General features: G+C 42.4%; 1 long non-coding RNA gene across 1 annotated transcript in view; it reads left to right on the plus strand.

Annotated features, from left to right (window-relative positions):
• The first annotated feature begins 1,433 nt into the window (after positions 1-1,433).
• LOC123777439 (uncharacterized) overlaps positions 1,434-17,017 on the plus strand; it is a 97,067-nt gene continuing 81,483 nt past the window's right edge. The window contains exons 1-2 of the long non-coding RNA XR_006775647.2: positions 1,434-1,507; positions 3,372-3,508. This is a non-coding gene — a long non-coding RNA (uncharacterized LOC123777439). The remainder of the gene's footprint in view (positions 1,508-3,371; positions 3,509-17,017) is intronic.

The raw sequence follows: 17,017 nt of genomic DNA on the forward strand, positions 1-17,017 counted from the left end.
TCTCTGCTTTTGAAGGCTTTATAACACTGTATAGTAATTATTTATTAAAAAAAATCCTTCTAAAGCTATGAGTTCCTTAAAGACAGCTCCCGTTGTCATTATATTCGCAGCACCTAGAACAATACCAAGTATATATATATGTGCTCAAAAAATATTTCTGGAAGAGAGAGAGAGAGGGAGGGAGTGAGCTTGTGACATTAAAAGGTTATTAAGTCCTGAGTAATTGAATTTTCAGAGAAGATGGCATTAAGTACATTCCACTTGAGTCTCCAACTGTGCTTAATTTCTTCCATGCTATGTTTAGCACAGAATTAAACACATTAATCATATAAATAAGGTTGTTTAAAAATATATGAATGAATTCGAATCTGCTTTGCAGTCTGAAAGGGAAAAAAACTTCATAAACCTCAATATATCTAAGCCAAACCCATGATTTTTCCTTCCAAATCATTTCACTGCAGTGTCCTCTAGTCCAGAGCAAGCATTGTCTCCATGCAGATACAGAAGACGCACACTTGATCTTCCTTTCCCTCTATATTTATCTCCAACTCCTATTGATCTTATCTTCTAAATATCTACTTGCTCCTACCCCCCACCACAGGATCTTTGCACATGCTTTCCCCCTTTGTTTGGAAAGTGTCCCCTTCCCCCACCCCAACTTCTACTTAACTCCCATGTTTCATTCAATTCTCTGGTCAAGATATCAACCTCTCTAGAAGGTTTCACTGATTCTCTAGTTTTGGTCATATTCCTCTGCCATATGCTCCTATATGTTTTTATGAAACTTTTTTAACTGTAGAAATATTAACATGATTATTGGGTTAATATTTATCTCTTCCACTGTGCTGTAAGTTCAATAAAAGTAGAGACTGTCTACTTCTGTCCAACAATAGGTTACCAGTGGCTAGAATACTGTCTGCTCTCTATATTTTTTGAATAGTGAATACAGCTTCAGAGATGAATAGTATGATAGTGCAGCTATCATGGATGCATAAGGACATTGCTATAGCAGTGCGTACAGCTAATTGATTTAGAATGATGTATCAGGGAATGCCTCCTTGAGGATGTGATCCTTGATCAAAGCACCTCAGTCTGATTATATATAAACATCCCCCTTTCCCCTTCATAACTGAACTCCAATGTGCTATGTGGAATCCTCTTTCCTATTGTGGAAACATGTCTCTTAACATCTTGTTGGACTCGAAGATTTTTCAGATATGTCCAATTATTGGAACAGTTTCAATCTAATGTTTATGACTTGGTCTTATTCATGAGAAAATGAAATAGCAAGCTTGATTCAAAGCTCAATTCTTCAGATTCCTTCCCACATGATGCAAGGCAGGCTAAGCTTATCTCTAACTCCATTAGTTTAGTTAGGGGTGCTGAAGCATGGTATCTTCACACATGTACTCCTCTTTTCTGCATCAGCTCCTCCAGTTTGAGAGCACTGAGAAAGAGGAAGGAGATGGAAACCACCTTTCCAGTTTCACAGAAAAGAGGGCTGAAGGTAAGAACCTATATACCATGACTTTCCTGGGAATTCACACAGAGAAGCAAAGTGAGGAAAGAGGATAAATTACACAAAGAAGAATGGAGAACAAATGTAAGATGATGTCTAATTGAACTGGTCATAGCCAGTGCAGCTGATTGCTTGTTTTCAAGAAAGGTCATACAAACTACTGTATCTTGAAGTTGTCTATATGAAGGAAGTGAGAGAACAGTTTATTCTCCAGCTCCCTTCCATGCTCTTTTCCTATTGATCCAAGCTTGCTCCATGGGCATTAACTTTCCACACCACCTGGTTGCATCAGTTGACTCTCCAGGTGAACACTGAGGATGTCAGAGCCCTTGTAAGTTCACTGTGGCCCAGTGATCTCTTTTCACTCACTGCAACTCCATGTGGAGCTCCTAGATCTGGGACCTGTGGTGATAGCAACAGTGAACTAACTCCATGACCATCAACACTGCACACACGGTTGTTAGGTTTATTCTGTCCAGGAAACAAGGTAGGCACAGGAACTAGGTGGCACATAAACAAATTGGGTACAGTCCATTTCTAGTGCCACTTAGATACAGACTCTACTATGATGTCCACATATTACCTCAGCACAAGATGCCCTCAATTCTTCCTTGAAAGGAAAGGTTCAGTGCTTCAAGGTGATGGTGGGTTTTAGTCTTAAAAAGGCTTAAGGAGGATAAGTAAACCTAGCTGGTTTCAGTACCAACCAGTCCTGGGATTTTAATTAATATTCTTCACTTTCCTCTCTCCACCACTCATTATACATTTCCCTTATTTTGGGATAAAAATTTAAATAGTCTGAGTTTCTGCCCTTGTGGGATAACACAAATTTTCATTTCTGAAGAATCTGACCCCTTACTTATCTTGCCCTGTTTTGGCATGGTTCTTAAAGTTGTCCATCTGTAATAGACACGGAAGAACTAAGGATGTGCCAACGACCCCTCTGTCTTCATTGTGTATCAGCAGCCCAAGGTCTTATAGTAATCAAGATCAATTATCTTAAGGACTACAGTGACTTTTCTCTTTGCCTCCTGGTCTGCTGGCATGGGGAGCCCAAAGTTGCCATGTTTAATGGCATCTTCCAGTTCCATAGATCCCTTATTTTATCCTCTGGGAAAAGCCTAAGATTCATGGAGAGAAGCACAAACTCTATAGGTGGGTCACTGGGAATAATGGGGATAAGGATCAATCCAGTTTCCACCATTTGTTTCTTGGACTTATTCACTCTAGACAGTGGGAACACAGTCCAGTATACTGGCTGTTGGTTCAGTGCATATACTGCAACCTGGATGATGTGTCCTGTCCTTAGCCCTGTAGGACATTGTTCCTGAATAGACACCTTAGCCCAACTTTTAATAGGCCATTCCACTCTGCCATTAGGCTACTGCTTCTGGTCAAGTACATAGTTAGACCAGTGAATCCTATGGTTATGTACCATTGTCACATACCCCTTGCTACAAAATAGTTTCTTTGGCCTGAGGCAATTCTGTGTGGTATAGCTTATTGACAGATGTGGCATTCTCAAAAATTACTGAAAATGGTATTGGCATAAGTACTATGTTCAGGGAAGGCAAACTCATATCTGGAGAACTATTGAATTTAGTAAGAAGAAACCACTGACAATTCCAAGATGAAGGGATCTAGTATCTATGATTAGATGACTGGTTGGTTTAAGAAATTGTACTTTTCATCACTTGGAACAAGCAGACAAGCATTTGCCACTCTCTCCCATCTCCCATAAGGTTGGTGTGTACGTATACAGTCATCTGTACTCCTACATGAAATAAATTACCAAATATACTGGTTGCAGCTCTGACCACAGGAATGATTTCCCTTCCCCACTGCTATTTAGGATCACCTTTGAGTGGAGCTGAAACGTAGGAGTCCGTTTCCTTCAAGTACCGACACAGTTCATAAGCCCATCTGCAAATGAGGTCAAGTTCTTTTCTCCTTCATCATTTGGTCACAGGAACCCCCAGGAGGCCAAAGGTATGAGTTGAGGGGTGGTCATTCTATGACATTGGTCAGTGACCTGAAAGTCTAGGCCACTTTTTCATGTTTGCTTTTGTCTTCTGGATTGGGACAGAGCTGTGTCCATTATTAGATAAAGTGTGTCCCAAATCCATAAAGGGACTGCTGGAAACTAAAAACCTCACCAATGTGTCATGGCCCTGAATATTTGTGGAATTTATCTTCTGCCCTCTGGCACATGTATGTCTCATTAAGAGTTAGTGTACTCACCAATTCCTGTTCATAGGTTCAATTAACATGTTGTCATCAATATAATGGACCAGCTTTATGTTTTTCAAAATGTCAAGACTATCAAGATTCCTGTAGACCAAATAATTACAGAGAGCAGGAGAGTTAGCAGAGCCCTGAAGGAAGAGAGAAAATATATGTTGCTGCTTTTGCAGAAGAAAGCCAACTGCTTTTGATCCTCCCTATTGATGGGAATTGAGAAGTAAGATTTTGCCAGATCAGATCTCCAGACCAAGTGTCAGAGACTACAATGATTCAGTTTGGTAGCTTCAGTTGGGTCTTCCCCCTGGTCAGGCTTACCTTAGTTCACGCTATAGTCCATCTGGGTCCTCCAGAGCCCAGGTTGTATGTAGTCTTCCTGGGCTTCAGTATTGCTTCTGATTTACTCCCCTTGTTGGAGGTGGGGAGTTTTATGGGCTTCCACTTGATCTTTCCCATCATAATAACCCTACTTCTCAGATCAGGGAATCAATTTAAAAGGTTCCAATGGCAAAGTATATCTATCCCAATTATTCAATTAGGAGACTGGTTAAAAGAAAAAAAAAAGCCCAAAACCAAGGTGGGACCATGAACCCAATGGAGGCACTGTGAGACAGACTTAAAACAAAATTCAACTTTATACCACTCATGCATATAACCAAAAGCTCCTGATGATATTTTAGGTCTTCTGTTCTGTGGCTGTTCAGACCCATAATACAGTACTCACAAGGTCTGGGTAGACCACTTTTTACAGTGTATACTATCCCTGATTAATGGCTGTAGTTTTCTTTGGAGAATAGTATGAGGAACATTAAGTGTATACATTTACAATATGTTTGAGGAAGAATTTGTCAGCTAGTTATGCCTCATCCCCTTTCTTCCATTGGCCAATTCATGCCCCATGAGATATTAATTCCCCTGTACTTCTGGGTTGGTGTCAACCAACCTTTGTAAGCAGTTATTGGGGGAAGCTAGATACCTGGTAGGTTCAATCCATATTTATAAGGTGGAACCATATTCAGAGTTCCTAGACCCAGAGTGATGGCCGAGGTAAGATCAGTGATCTGCCTCCAACAAACAGAAGCACAGCAGTGGTGTTTTCTAGGGCTGCTCTGGCCAGAAAACCATGCAAATACAGATATCTGGAGTAGATCATATGCTGGATTTGGTATACCATTAATGGGATTTTCAGGTCTCTCCTTTACCGGTTGTCCTTGCTTTTCTGTCCAACATTATCTAATTGTCTTACCTTCGGAAGAGCTGGTATTCAAATGCTGGCATATGTGAGGGTCTTTCAGAGATACATTGGATCCCCTTATACATAATTCTGTAGTGTGAGAGATTGAGTTCTGGCTCAACCCCTTATACACAACCTTTAGCTCCTCCCACCACTAAAAATAGGCCTTTGCTGGTGGGGTCTCCTTACCCAGAGAAAGGGTTCAAGCTCATCTACTTTCCTGAGTGTTCACTCAACCCCCAAGAGAACTCTAGTGTTCTCTCCACATGAAACAGTGGGCTTGCAGGCTGCTTTACTGCAGGCCCTTCTCCGATCCCCTTCATTTCCCCCAAATCCCTTTTCATCTGTTTATGTAACACAAGGGCATATTGAAAGGGTTGCTGGATAATTTAATATTTAAAGAAGAACCAAAATTCAAGTTACCATTCTTTCAGTAACTCCTACTCTTGTCAATTTTCTAGAATGTTCCCTTCCTTGGCTTCTCATGGAAAGGGAGGGAATAGGCTCTCTCAGGGGACAGTGTTCTTTTCCCAAAGGCTGACAATCTACTCCTGCCCCTAAATCCTCTTCTATTGGCTCATGGCAGGAAGCTTTTTCTGTACTGGTGCCTCTCAGTAAACCTTGCTAGCGAGTGGCTGGATCCAGTTGCTGGTAGGTTCTGACCTCAAAGTATGAGGTCCTTTGTGTGTTTCTTTCCCTCGGCTCTGGGTCTTAGTCATAATTTCAGGGCAATGAAAATCATTTTTCTCAAGAACTTATATGCTCAACATAAATCTCCTTTGGACTATTCAAGACAAGTCTTCAATATTAAACTTCATATTAATGAAGCCACGTTCTGACTAGAGAAATGAATTGGAAAACTAAAAGAGATGTATATCATATTTGTATCTCAAGCCAATGAAGTTAATTTCATCAGTTGTAGATGACTTTTCAGAAGATAATGAGATAAAGGATGACTGAATTCAAAGAGGAACAAAAGTAAATGATTTGGCCTCTGAGGTACGGCTTGCTGTATTTACTTCTTATGGGAACCAAAGGAAAGAGTGTGCATGGGGATTTATTTACCTGTGGTCAATGCCCTTTCACTCTATGTTCTTTCCCTCCGAGGTACCACTTTTTTGGCCCAAATTTCCCATCTTTCTCAATTAAAAAAATTTAAGTTCAATTTAATTAACAGATAGTGTATTATTAATTTCAAAGGCAGAACTTAGAGATTCATCAGTTGCATATAACACCCAGTGCTCATTCCATCTTTCTTAATTTTTAACTCAAAGTGTCCTGAAAACATCACCGCTTATCACATTCTTAAATTTGCTAAGATATTTCATCAGGAAATCAAACTATTGTTGATTCAATGCTGAACATTAAAATTTGAGACTAAAATCCCTCATGGTTCCTAATCACTTCAAAAGTCTGATGTGCTTTAAGCAAAGACTTGATCCTCTCCAAGGAAAAAGTGATGCCAAGCACTCCAGTACTGTTGTCTGGGATGACCAAAAGGTCTGATGTACTTATTTGATTTCTTCTTTTCCAGCAGGTCAGTCAAAAGGGAAAGCAGGGTTCCATACTAAAGAATAAATGTCCAATAGTATTAGACTGATTTTGAGTGACCTCTAACTTTAGTTTAGGTTTGAAGAACTGATCAGGACTTTGCAACTCCCATCTTGTCCTAAGGGAAGGATTATATTGTATGTATCCTAATGATATTACCTTTTGTAATTCCTAATTGCCTCTCCTAAGGTATAGATATTCTAAGTAGGCTTCCATATTCTGGGCTGAATGTCAACAATGTAAGAAGGTTAAATGCTCCAGCTGCACTGGGGTTGTTGACCTAATATTGGAAAGAGATTGGGGCATTCCTTGGCCCAAAGGGAAAACTTTACACTCTAACAATAGCAAACATATATTGATTTTGTACTGAATGCCAGGAACTGAACATTTTATAAGCATTATATTGATTAATCTTCAGAGTCATCCCTCTGGGGTGGATTCCATTATTATCTCTATTTCATACATGGAAAAATTAAGAGCAAGAGACATTGTTGCACGAAGTTATACAGTGAGTAGATATCAGAACAAGGACTGGATTTAGGTCTGTCTGCTGCTGAAATTGATGCTCTTAACCATTGGACTGCATTTTCTCCTGGAATGCTGATAAAGCTGTCTTTGGCTTGACCTCTTTTCTGGTGCCACATCTATGTATCAGGACCTCTAACAGGTCTGGGTATAAAATAACTCTTGCAGAACCTAATCACACCAGGAGGCTATCTGTTTGGGATAGTTAATTAGCATCTGGACATCTAGGCTCCCCCAGCCTTCCTCTTAACCTTTGCAACATCATCCTTGCATCAAGAATACAGAGGGATGTAGGTCAGGAGGAGTTCCTTCTGTCAACTCTGTGGTAGACTTATCTTAATTTATCCTGATTCCAAAGGGAATTTTGTAAACAGTGAGAGGATTTTTAGCTTCATCACTTGGAACTTCTGTGATCATGGCACTTGGACCATGAAAGAGCTTCATCTTATGTGGAGTCAGAATCTCTATTTCCTGTTCTATCACTCATATTTCAAAGCCCTCTGCAATTAGCATGGTGACCTCTTCTCACCTTCCTGATGGCAGCAAGGTTCCAGTATTTTCATATGGTCTTTTTGTGGCCTGGCTACTACATGAGTTACTTGGTTGTAAGACATTATTTAATTTTCTTATAGTAACTTATTTTATTTTCCTTGTGTTGGATATGAATCAGATTGTCACAAATGAAACCACATAAAACTAAATCACCACTTTCCCTTTATTTCTAATTTCCTTTTACTACAACCATTCCCACTCAGAAAAAGAAATTTTATCTGTCATTACTTACTTTCAATTTAAAAGTCTCTTATGGGTAATATTTCTATTCAAGTATTATCATCCCAATAACTGTTCACAGCTCTTTTTATGAGTGCCCTTTTTTCTTACAGGTCTTTCTTGTTTTGTTTTGTAATTTTTCCTTCTCCTTTTATTTTTAATTTAATGGCAGAATAAAGGGCTTCTTCCCTTGATACCATGTTGTTGATACCTTTGATACCTTATATTGTTATGCTCTTATTGAGTCTATATTCTAAGAATGCTTATATTTTACTGCCTCAGAGAATTAATATGACATGATTAGGCCACTTTCCAGAATAAATTTCTTAGCAGGTGTGACTTATTCCTCCATGACATCAACAAAGCTTTGCCTCAGACCAAGCGCACAGCATATAAGCCATGGGAATTTGCCCCTGAGAAAGCTCTGCCTCTTTTCTTTTTCCCTTCACTCCTCTTTTTCCTTTTTTCCTCCCCAACAGGCATCCTCCACATATTAGCTCAAAAATAAAAACTTGGGGGAATTTTCCAGTAAGCCATCTATAAATAGGGATAAAATGTTCAGCCTTGTCATTTTGGTTATTGCTTATAGAAGCCTGCAGTGCCCCCAGCAAACTGCCCAGCAGCCTATGTTTCACGGGGTGAGGCTTAGAGCATTCCAAGTTTCAGACACAAAATTCAAGCCCAGGATCACAACCCTTACAAAGATTCTGCCACTGTCTGTGCAGTCTCAGAGGCCAGAGGCAGTGTGGTCTGTAGATGTTGGCATAAGCTTAGGTCTTGCTATGAAAACAAAAAGCCAAAAAGCAAAAAGAAAATCCAGCAGTATAAAGCAATGCAGGCTCATTTCTTGTTAAGGCTCCATGCCCACTGTGGGCCAGCAGGACTGTGTTTATTGTAGCCACTCAGGGACCTAGGGTAACAGAGCAGCCACTTACTCGAATGATTGTCCCAGGCACGTCCCAGAGGGAAAGAGCAGGCAAATCATGCACTGGCTCTTAAAGCTTCTAATAGACGTGGCTCTCACATTTCATATTCAGCCACATGACGACTCCCAGCATGCCCCCAGGAGAAGGACCAGGAGAACTTGGGAGAACATGACACGATATATCTTTTCTCTTAAGATTGTTGATTCAGCTTCTACTATAGTGTCAGTTCCACAAGGAGGAGAGACAGAGGGAAAATGGGCCTGAATTTTGGACTCAGACTCCCATATGGCTGATAAGTAGGACTAAACCCCTCGTGAACTATAAAAACTTCTTTTGGATCTCTGGCCTAAGGGTCTTCCCAGAGGGACCCTGGGGAAACTCATCCTTTCCCCCATCTCCCTGGCTTGTTTTGTCTCACTTTATGGGGACAACAGGGAAGGTAATCTAAGCACAGGTAAAATGCTGCAAGAGGCTGTCTTTCTTCCTGCAGGTTAGCCAGAGCCAATAGAAGCATCCATGGTTAGGTCTCTGCTTGGTAGCAAGCCAACCAACATTCCAGTTAGATGGGTGCATGCAGAGAGAAGACAGTCTGAAGACCTAATTGTTTTAATTAGGACACAAAACATGGTTTTAAAACTCTTTGCTGTAACTCTAAAAATGTCCAAATATGGCCTAAAGGACAAGATCTTTTTATCTCCCCTCCTGAAAGTCGGAGTGAATGGTGAGTGTGGGGCTGGAAACCCTCTGAAGGCCAGCAGTGGCTTCAGGTGAGGATCCAGTGTGACCCTTTCCTTTACATGGAGAGCTTCTCCAGGAAGGGGAGCCAGCTGCTGTAGAACCCTGGCTTTCTGTCTCCCTCTCTGTTGATCAAAGAACAAGCCCCTGCTGTGGCTCCATTTTCTCAGGACCCCTGAGGTCCTCTCCATTGCTGTGTAGTGTGGCTTGGCCTTCGTAAGGGATTTACCACCAGGTGGCCACCCCTCCCAATACCTGGTGCTGCTGTGGACATACCACCTCCCACTCTTAATCCTTAGTCTCAGGTTCTGGTTATGAAGTTCTTGTGTCTGTCAAGATCTGATCTTTTAGACAGATTTTATCTGTCAGATGACACCAATTAAGCACAATAATCTGGTAAATTACTGACTACTACTTGACTGCTGATATTCATATTCCTTATTAAAATAGCACTATATTCTGTCCGTGTTCATAGCAGAAACTTTTCACTTGAAGGGCCACTAGACCTCAAGCTTGGACCTGAAAACCCATGATTTCCTATTTACCTATTTGTTAATTAGCAAACCTATGTCACACTGGTAATAGCTCCTCATTCAATGCTTTGTTTAAGCCAATTTTTTGGAACTGTTTAAACTTTCCTTCTGGTCTATTAGACTCCAGGGTCACACTTAGCTTCTGATTCTGTTCAGTCTCATGGGATCAATGTTCCTTGGTACCTCTTGTACCCAACTGCCAAGGCTAATGAAATATGGGGCTAGAGGGAAGGATCAGAACAATCTATGTTCTAGGAGGATTTGAAAAACATAATAACCATTTTATCTCATCAGCATTACCAGTTGGGTCCCTGTGGTGGACGAATTATGGTAGCTCCCCCATTCCTGCCTCTCAGCTCATGCTTCTGTTCATGTGTTTGCTTATGACCTGTGACTTGCTCTTAACCAACAGCATATGGTGCAGGTGATCCATGATTTTTTATAAACATTTGGCTTGCTGGCAGATTCAAGTTTCTCTCTCTCTCTCCCCTTGCTAGCTATTTTTTTTTAAAGATTTTATTTATTTATTCTACAGAGATAGAGACAGCCAGAGAGAGAGGGAACACAAGCAGGGGGAGTGGGAGAGGAAGAAGCAGGCTCATAGCAGAGGAGCCTGATGTGGGGCTCGATCCCAGAACGCCGGGATCACGCCCTGAGCCAAAGGCAGCTGCTTAACCACTGTGCCACCCAGGCGCCCCTCCCCTTGCTAGCTTTGAAGAAGCAAGGTGCCATGAGCCCCACAGCTGCCAGGAACTGAATGCTGCAAACAACCATATGGGCAGGGAAGTGGATGCTTCCCTGGCAGACAGCTTGCAGCTTTGTGAGAACCTAAGCTGAAGACCCAGCTAAGCCATATCCAGATTCCTGATCCCCACAAACTATTAGATAATATATGTGTATTGTTTTATGCTCTAATTTGTCATGCAGCAATTGAAAACTAATACAGTCCCCGAACATTCAAGAAAACTTTTGAGGGGGCCATAAATGTGTCTGGTCTGGAGCATCTGTTCTCAGTAGGGTGACAGAGACTTCTCTTAAGGAAAGCAAGCATTTGAGGAGTCATTCTGAGCTCTGAGGTATAGACACTTCCATAAACAACTTTCAAACCCACATCAACTCCTCTTATTTCAATGTGGGTGAAGGATATAAGAATTAGAGGTCACACAGTTCAGGTTCAGGCTGAGAAACCCATGAGTAGCCCTCGTGTCTTCTGGGGGCACTAACATACTTTTGAGTATGGTATAGAGGGACTCTTTACATCTGGAAGCTTTCTCATCACCACACTGTGCTCCTTATTCTCAAGTGGGTCCCCACTGGGCCAGGGGTGTAGATGGCTGTCTGTGGCGATTGCTGGTGGACAGCTCTCTTTCCCACAAAACCCCGGCTGGACTTTCAGGTCTAATATACCTCTTCATGTCACCTATTTATTCTGAATGGTGCTCTAATTTTCTTGCAATGAAGGCTTGTATTTCTTACAATGTTTTTCCATATATCACATAGTCAATTTTGCCTTGGCTTCCAAGGCTTCTCACATTATATGGCTTTTTATTGCACCTCTTTCACAAGTTCCTGTTTTTCCCCTGACAACACTTAGCACAAAATGAGAATGCAGTAGGCACACTGAGAGATCGACACATTTTCTCCTTCCTTCACCTCAGTGCTGCTGCCCGAGTTGGTCAGGGCAGGAGAGGTCAGGAGAGGGCAGGAAAGGAAGGTTATGGCAGTTAGAATGTGGAGGTGATGGAAGGAAGGGAAACAGGGTTAATGGATTCAGAGAATTATTTTAACTGCATGATATAGAATACCTAAGTAAGAGTGGCTTGATGATAAAAGGTGAATTGTTTCATTTTTCCAGGGTTAATTCAGTGGTATAACCATGTACTCAAACACTCAGCTGCTTTCTACTTTCCTACTCTGCCATTCTTGGTATATGGATGGCATTTCTCCTCATAGTCGCAGTATGGCTATCATAGCTCCAAATATTAATTATGTCCTGATAGAGAAGTTTCAAATACAAGGAAGGGCAACTCCCATCAGTGTTCTTTTTTAATGAGTGGGGAAAGTGTCCTCAGAGGTCTGCTGCGGTCTTATATCTCATTTGTCAGATTACTTGACACATCCATAATACACTAATCACAGTGAGGAGAATGGAAGTATGATAATCGATATTCATCCCTCAAGCCTGGGAAGTAGCCATCTTCTTTGAGCTCAGGGGTGACTGACTAGCCAAACGAAGTTGGGGTTCTGCCAGCAAGAAGTATGTGGAGAGAAAGATATGGCTCTCGGCAGCCAATAATGTCTGCTCAGAATTAAGATGCAGAGAGGTGATGTGGTTCTTTTTTTTTTTTTTAAGATTTTATTTATTTATTCAACAGAGATAGAGACAGCCAGCGAGAGAGGGAACACAGCAGGGGGAGTGGGAGAGGAAGAAGCAGGCTCATAGAGGAGGAGCCTGATGTGGGGCTCGATCCCATAACGCCGGGATCACGCCCTGAGCCGAAGGCAGACGCTTAACCGCTATGCCACCCAGGCGCCCCGAGAGGTGATGTGGTTCTTTTTCGTTATATAGGAAGTTGGTGGCAAAGCTAGATCTAGAACACTGGCCTCCTGTCCCGTTGGCATCATGATTTTTTCCTGTCTTTGTCTCTTCCTCTGTAAAAAGGATTGGGATGGTGCTTGCTTGAGTCCTATGATGATATGCATCATCATAATAACCAAAAGAAGAAAACCTGCCTAAGGGATTACTTCATGTGGGATAATGAAACAGTAACCTAAAAGCCACAATGCGGTTTCACAGATGCTGCTGCCTGGATACAGGGAACACTGCTGACTTATTGCACAGCTTTGCTGGAGCTGTTTCCATGCCCACCTCTGACCAGCTGGTACACCTCATTCCATCCCTTTCCTTGTGTTTGCTGGCTCTGATGTATGTCTCCTGCAGGAAAGTGGGAAAAAATCCCTCCTGGGGTTTGCACTGCAGACCAGCCATTCAGCCCTTTTGCACCAATACTTCAGCAGAGCTGACGCATGCAGTCATTCCTTGCAGGAAGATGCTGGCTCCAGGCACCTCCTCATCATGCAGGACTCAGAGAAAGGGCTGGGCTCCTCTGGCCTCAAGAACTATCCATCAGAGCAGCTTGATATTCCCTCTGCCCTTTGCCTTCTAGAGGCTTGTGTGCATATTTTTTAATTCTACTGGGATGACAAAAGAGAGAAGGTGATAGACACCCACCCTTTGGTTGGCTCTGGGTAACGTGACATCATCCGACTGAGCAAATGGGCTAAGGAGGATTAACAAAGGAAGAGACGGTCTGCAGATAAGGCAATGACTGCAGAATTCTGAGTCAGCATATCTCCTCCTGGAGAGCGCTCAGGTGATCCCGGCCAAGGACACTGCAGGAAGGGCAAAGCGTGTGGTCGGGCACAGAAAATGGATGTGTTGGAAGCAGACTGATATTAGCTTTTTAATTATCTCCTCTTGGCTTCTGAAGATGAATTTTTTTCATGGTAAAGAGCCAGGAAGAGAAGAAAATGTTCTTTTACATTTCCACAGAGCTAACCATGTCTGTACATTAACCTTTAGGATTGATTGAGATAAATGCCATTTCAACCCCTGATGCTTGTAGGTAGGATTTGAATTCAGCTGCCTGGCTCTCTGCAAGCTCGCACGCAGCTTCTCTCTTGGGGACACTGCATCCCTCAGTCACCTCAGGTTGTCAGAGACGAGGGGGACAGATCCAGTCACCTAGCATTAGCGTGCCCAAGACAAATGTGGGCTCTGGGGCTCAGGTTCTTATCCCTGTCTCATGGGTAGTTACTCAGGCACCACCAGGAAGGGCTTGTGCTCCTAAGTAGCTGTAAGGCTGTCTATGCAGCAAACCATGTGAGTGGGACTGGTCATAAATGTGACAGCAATTCAGAGGACAGATTTCCTTCTGCTGAGATTATCATGGAAGAAATTGATTATTCGATTGGGGAAGTAATAATGTTTAAAACATAATCATATCCATATTTTGGGGGGAGGTGAAAAATGAATAATTCATATGGCTTATTTAATTTAAAAAATGTACAGGAAGTTCATCTTTTTCTCATTAAAAGCAGCACCAGCCTCCAAGTCCCTTGGCTGATTTATTTGGAGTGGTGGTGGTGAGGGTCCCCATGCTGTGTATATGCAATATGGGGTGCCCAGTGGTGTTCCTTTTGTCAAAAGGAGGCATTTCCTCCTCAAAAGGATTTAACCATGAGAGACTATGGACTCTGGGAAAAAAACTGCTGAGGGCTTCAGAGGGGAGGGGGGTGGGGCATGGGATAGGCTGGTGATGGGTATTAAGGAGGGCACGTATTGCTTGGTGCACTGGGTGTTATGCCCAAGTAATGAATCATGGAACTTTATATCAAAACTTGGGATGCACTGTATGGTGACTAACATAACATAATAAAAAATTTTTATAAAAAAAAGATAAAAAATAAATCTAAAATCTGAAATCTTCTGTCAGGAAACAAAGAAGCTGAATTGGATTTTTTTTTAAAGCATCCAGTCCTCTGCCTCCCACCAGCCTGATAGATAGTCCTGTGGGTCCTGCCTGAAACAAATCCCCAGATGGGTTTTTACAAGCTTTTAGATTTGCAGAACGAAGATCCACCTTACCCCCACCCCTTTTCCTTTTTCCGGAAAGCAGAGCCCCTGATGTAGCAATTACGCAGCCTATAACTAGAGCAGTCTGTCCCACAGAAATGAAACGGTTGAAAAAGCCACCTCACCTTCCCTGCAAAGGTTTTCTGCTCTCAGAGAGACAGTGCACTTGCTGTACCCAAATGGATGGCCCAGGCGGACTGTCCTTTACAAGGGCATGTGAACAGACAGGCCCACCGGGAAAGAGTTCATTCCTTAGAGACACCGAGTTTATCTGGTACTTGGAGAAGTAGTTCTCTGCAGATATTAGTAATCTAATATCCCCACTTTTCAGGAGGGCATAAGAAAGGTGACTAAAACTTGCTTGCTCATGCATTTAATTCTGTTGGGTGTTGGGGGTGTTATGTGTTGGTTATTGATGGTTTAGATCATACCATGCACAACATACACTCCTGCATGAAAGCAACCAAGCTAAAAAGGAACAGCACAGAGTGAAGGAGAGAGGCAAAGGTCAATGGAGCTGGCTGTTCTGGAGCTGAAATCTCAGAGAGGCTCCCTCCTCCTCCTGCCTCAGAATGCAATTTGTACTCTGCGTCCTTGCTTGCCAGCTTCCTGCTCCTCCACTGCCTCCCAGGGGGAAGTGTAGGGTTGCAGACGGTTTCATTAAAGGCTTGCAGGCTGCCCGTAGCAATTGGCTGGGAGGGTGGAAATGAGCGGCATGCTTTTTCACTGGAGGCTAGTGCTCGGAGGGACCTGGAGAGGTCGTGGCTCTCCAGTCTCCTTCAGGGTGGATCACGGGCAAATCAGGCCAGGTGGCTGACCTCTCTTGGATTCTTAGAGGACTTTTATCAGGGACCGAAGGGCACTTTGATGACACTTGCAGAGACCATTTCCTACTCTGAGGGCAGATGTATTTTATCGTGCATTCATGTTCTGAGGTCAGAGTAAAGCTGGTTCTCACGGACTGCAGAACTACTCTGACCAGCCTTTTCCTCTCCAGAGGCTCCAAGGTCATCACAGAATAAACAGGAGAGTGAATCTTCAAGGGACGAGCCTTGGATAAAAACTGACCCCCCTTGAAAATAGGGACCAAATGTCCCTCCTCCTTCACTCTTCCTCACCATTGTCTTGTCTCTTTCACTGGCTTAACTCCCTCTCCGTGGCCTCTTTGCTTCCACAGATTCGAGTAATCCCTTGCAGTGACTAAGTTGACTTTCCTTCTTGGGGAGTGTGCCTTATTTTCCACTGGAAATGTGAAGGTATCCATTTTTTTTTTTTTTCCTGCATTGGAATTGGTTCTAACATGACTCTGAGAAAGCCTTTTCTGGCCCTTCACAAACTCAATCTTAGAGAATTCTGCTTAAACACACACGGATAAGAAATAACACCACATGAAAACATTTTCTAATTAAGACAATAATGTCTGACTGCCGTCCAAGTTGCCTTCAGAGAAAAATCCATCTGAACATCAAAGATAATATTGCTTTGAATTATTTACACCAATTCAGTTACATAAACATTTACAAATGTAGCAGTGCCAAGGATTACTGATGGTGAATGAAACAGAAATTATCACCGGCTGGAAACCTTTTTATTGTGAACGTCTTCTTATACTTGCATATTAATATTTCTCCTGATGTTTATCTCTTTGTCACTGTTACATCTTGGATCCATGTGGTCTCTCTAATCAGAGGAAGATGGCTTGAATGTCTTTAACAAAGCATTAGCATGATACTACATGTTGTATATAAGTTTAATATTGCATGAGGCCCTCAGTTTGAGGACATGTTCCGGGGTTCCATTCTACAAAAGAAAGATCCTGTTGGTTTGTAAAACTAATTTTTAAAAATGAAATTTCAGGGGTGCCTCAGTGGATCAGTCAGTTAAGTGTCAGACTCTTGATTTCTGCTCAGGTCATGATCTCAGGGTCGTGAGATCAAGCCTGTTTCGGGTTCCATGCTGGGTGTGGAGCCTGCTTGAGATTCTCTCTCTCCCTCTCCCTCTGCCCCTCCCCCATCTAAAAAAAAAAAGAAAAAAAAGAAATGTCAGAGAGCTCGGCATTTTAGATGTTACTATTTGTTTTTGTCTTCAAAATGAAATGAAACTAAAATAAGGAATAGAAAACCCGAGGAGCCTAGAGCAAGTTGGAAGAAGGCCCAGGTATCCTAGCACTCAGATCATTCTTTAGCTGCCCTGCTGGCCTTACTCCTGGTTGCAGGAAAAGCCAATGCCTTCAAACAAGGACAGCTGCCCAGAGATCTGGACCAGGCTGTCTTGGCTCTAGGTGCACACCCCAACATTTCTCTCCCTGTCACCCCATCAGGATATTTGGTGTGCATTCTGGTCCTT

The sequence above is a fragment of the Ursus americanus genome, chromosome 13 (assembly GCF_024610735.1).
Source record: "Ursus americanus isolate L20-20 chromosome 13, mUrsAme1.1.p, whole genome shotgun sequence".
In the NCBI taxonomy this organism is placed as follows: Eukaryota; Metazoa; Chordata; class Mammalia; order Carnivora; family Ursidae; genus Ursus; species Ursus americanus.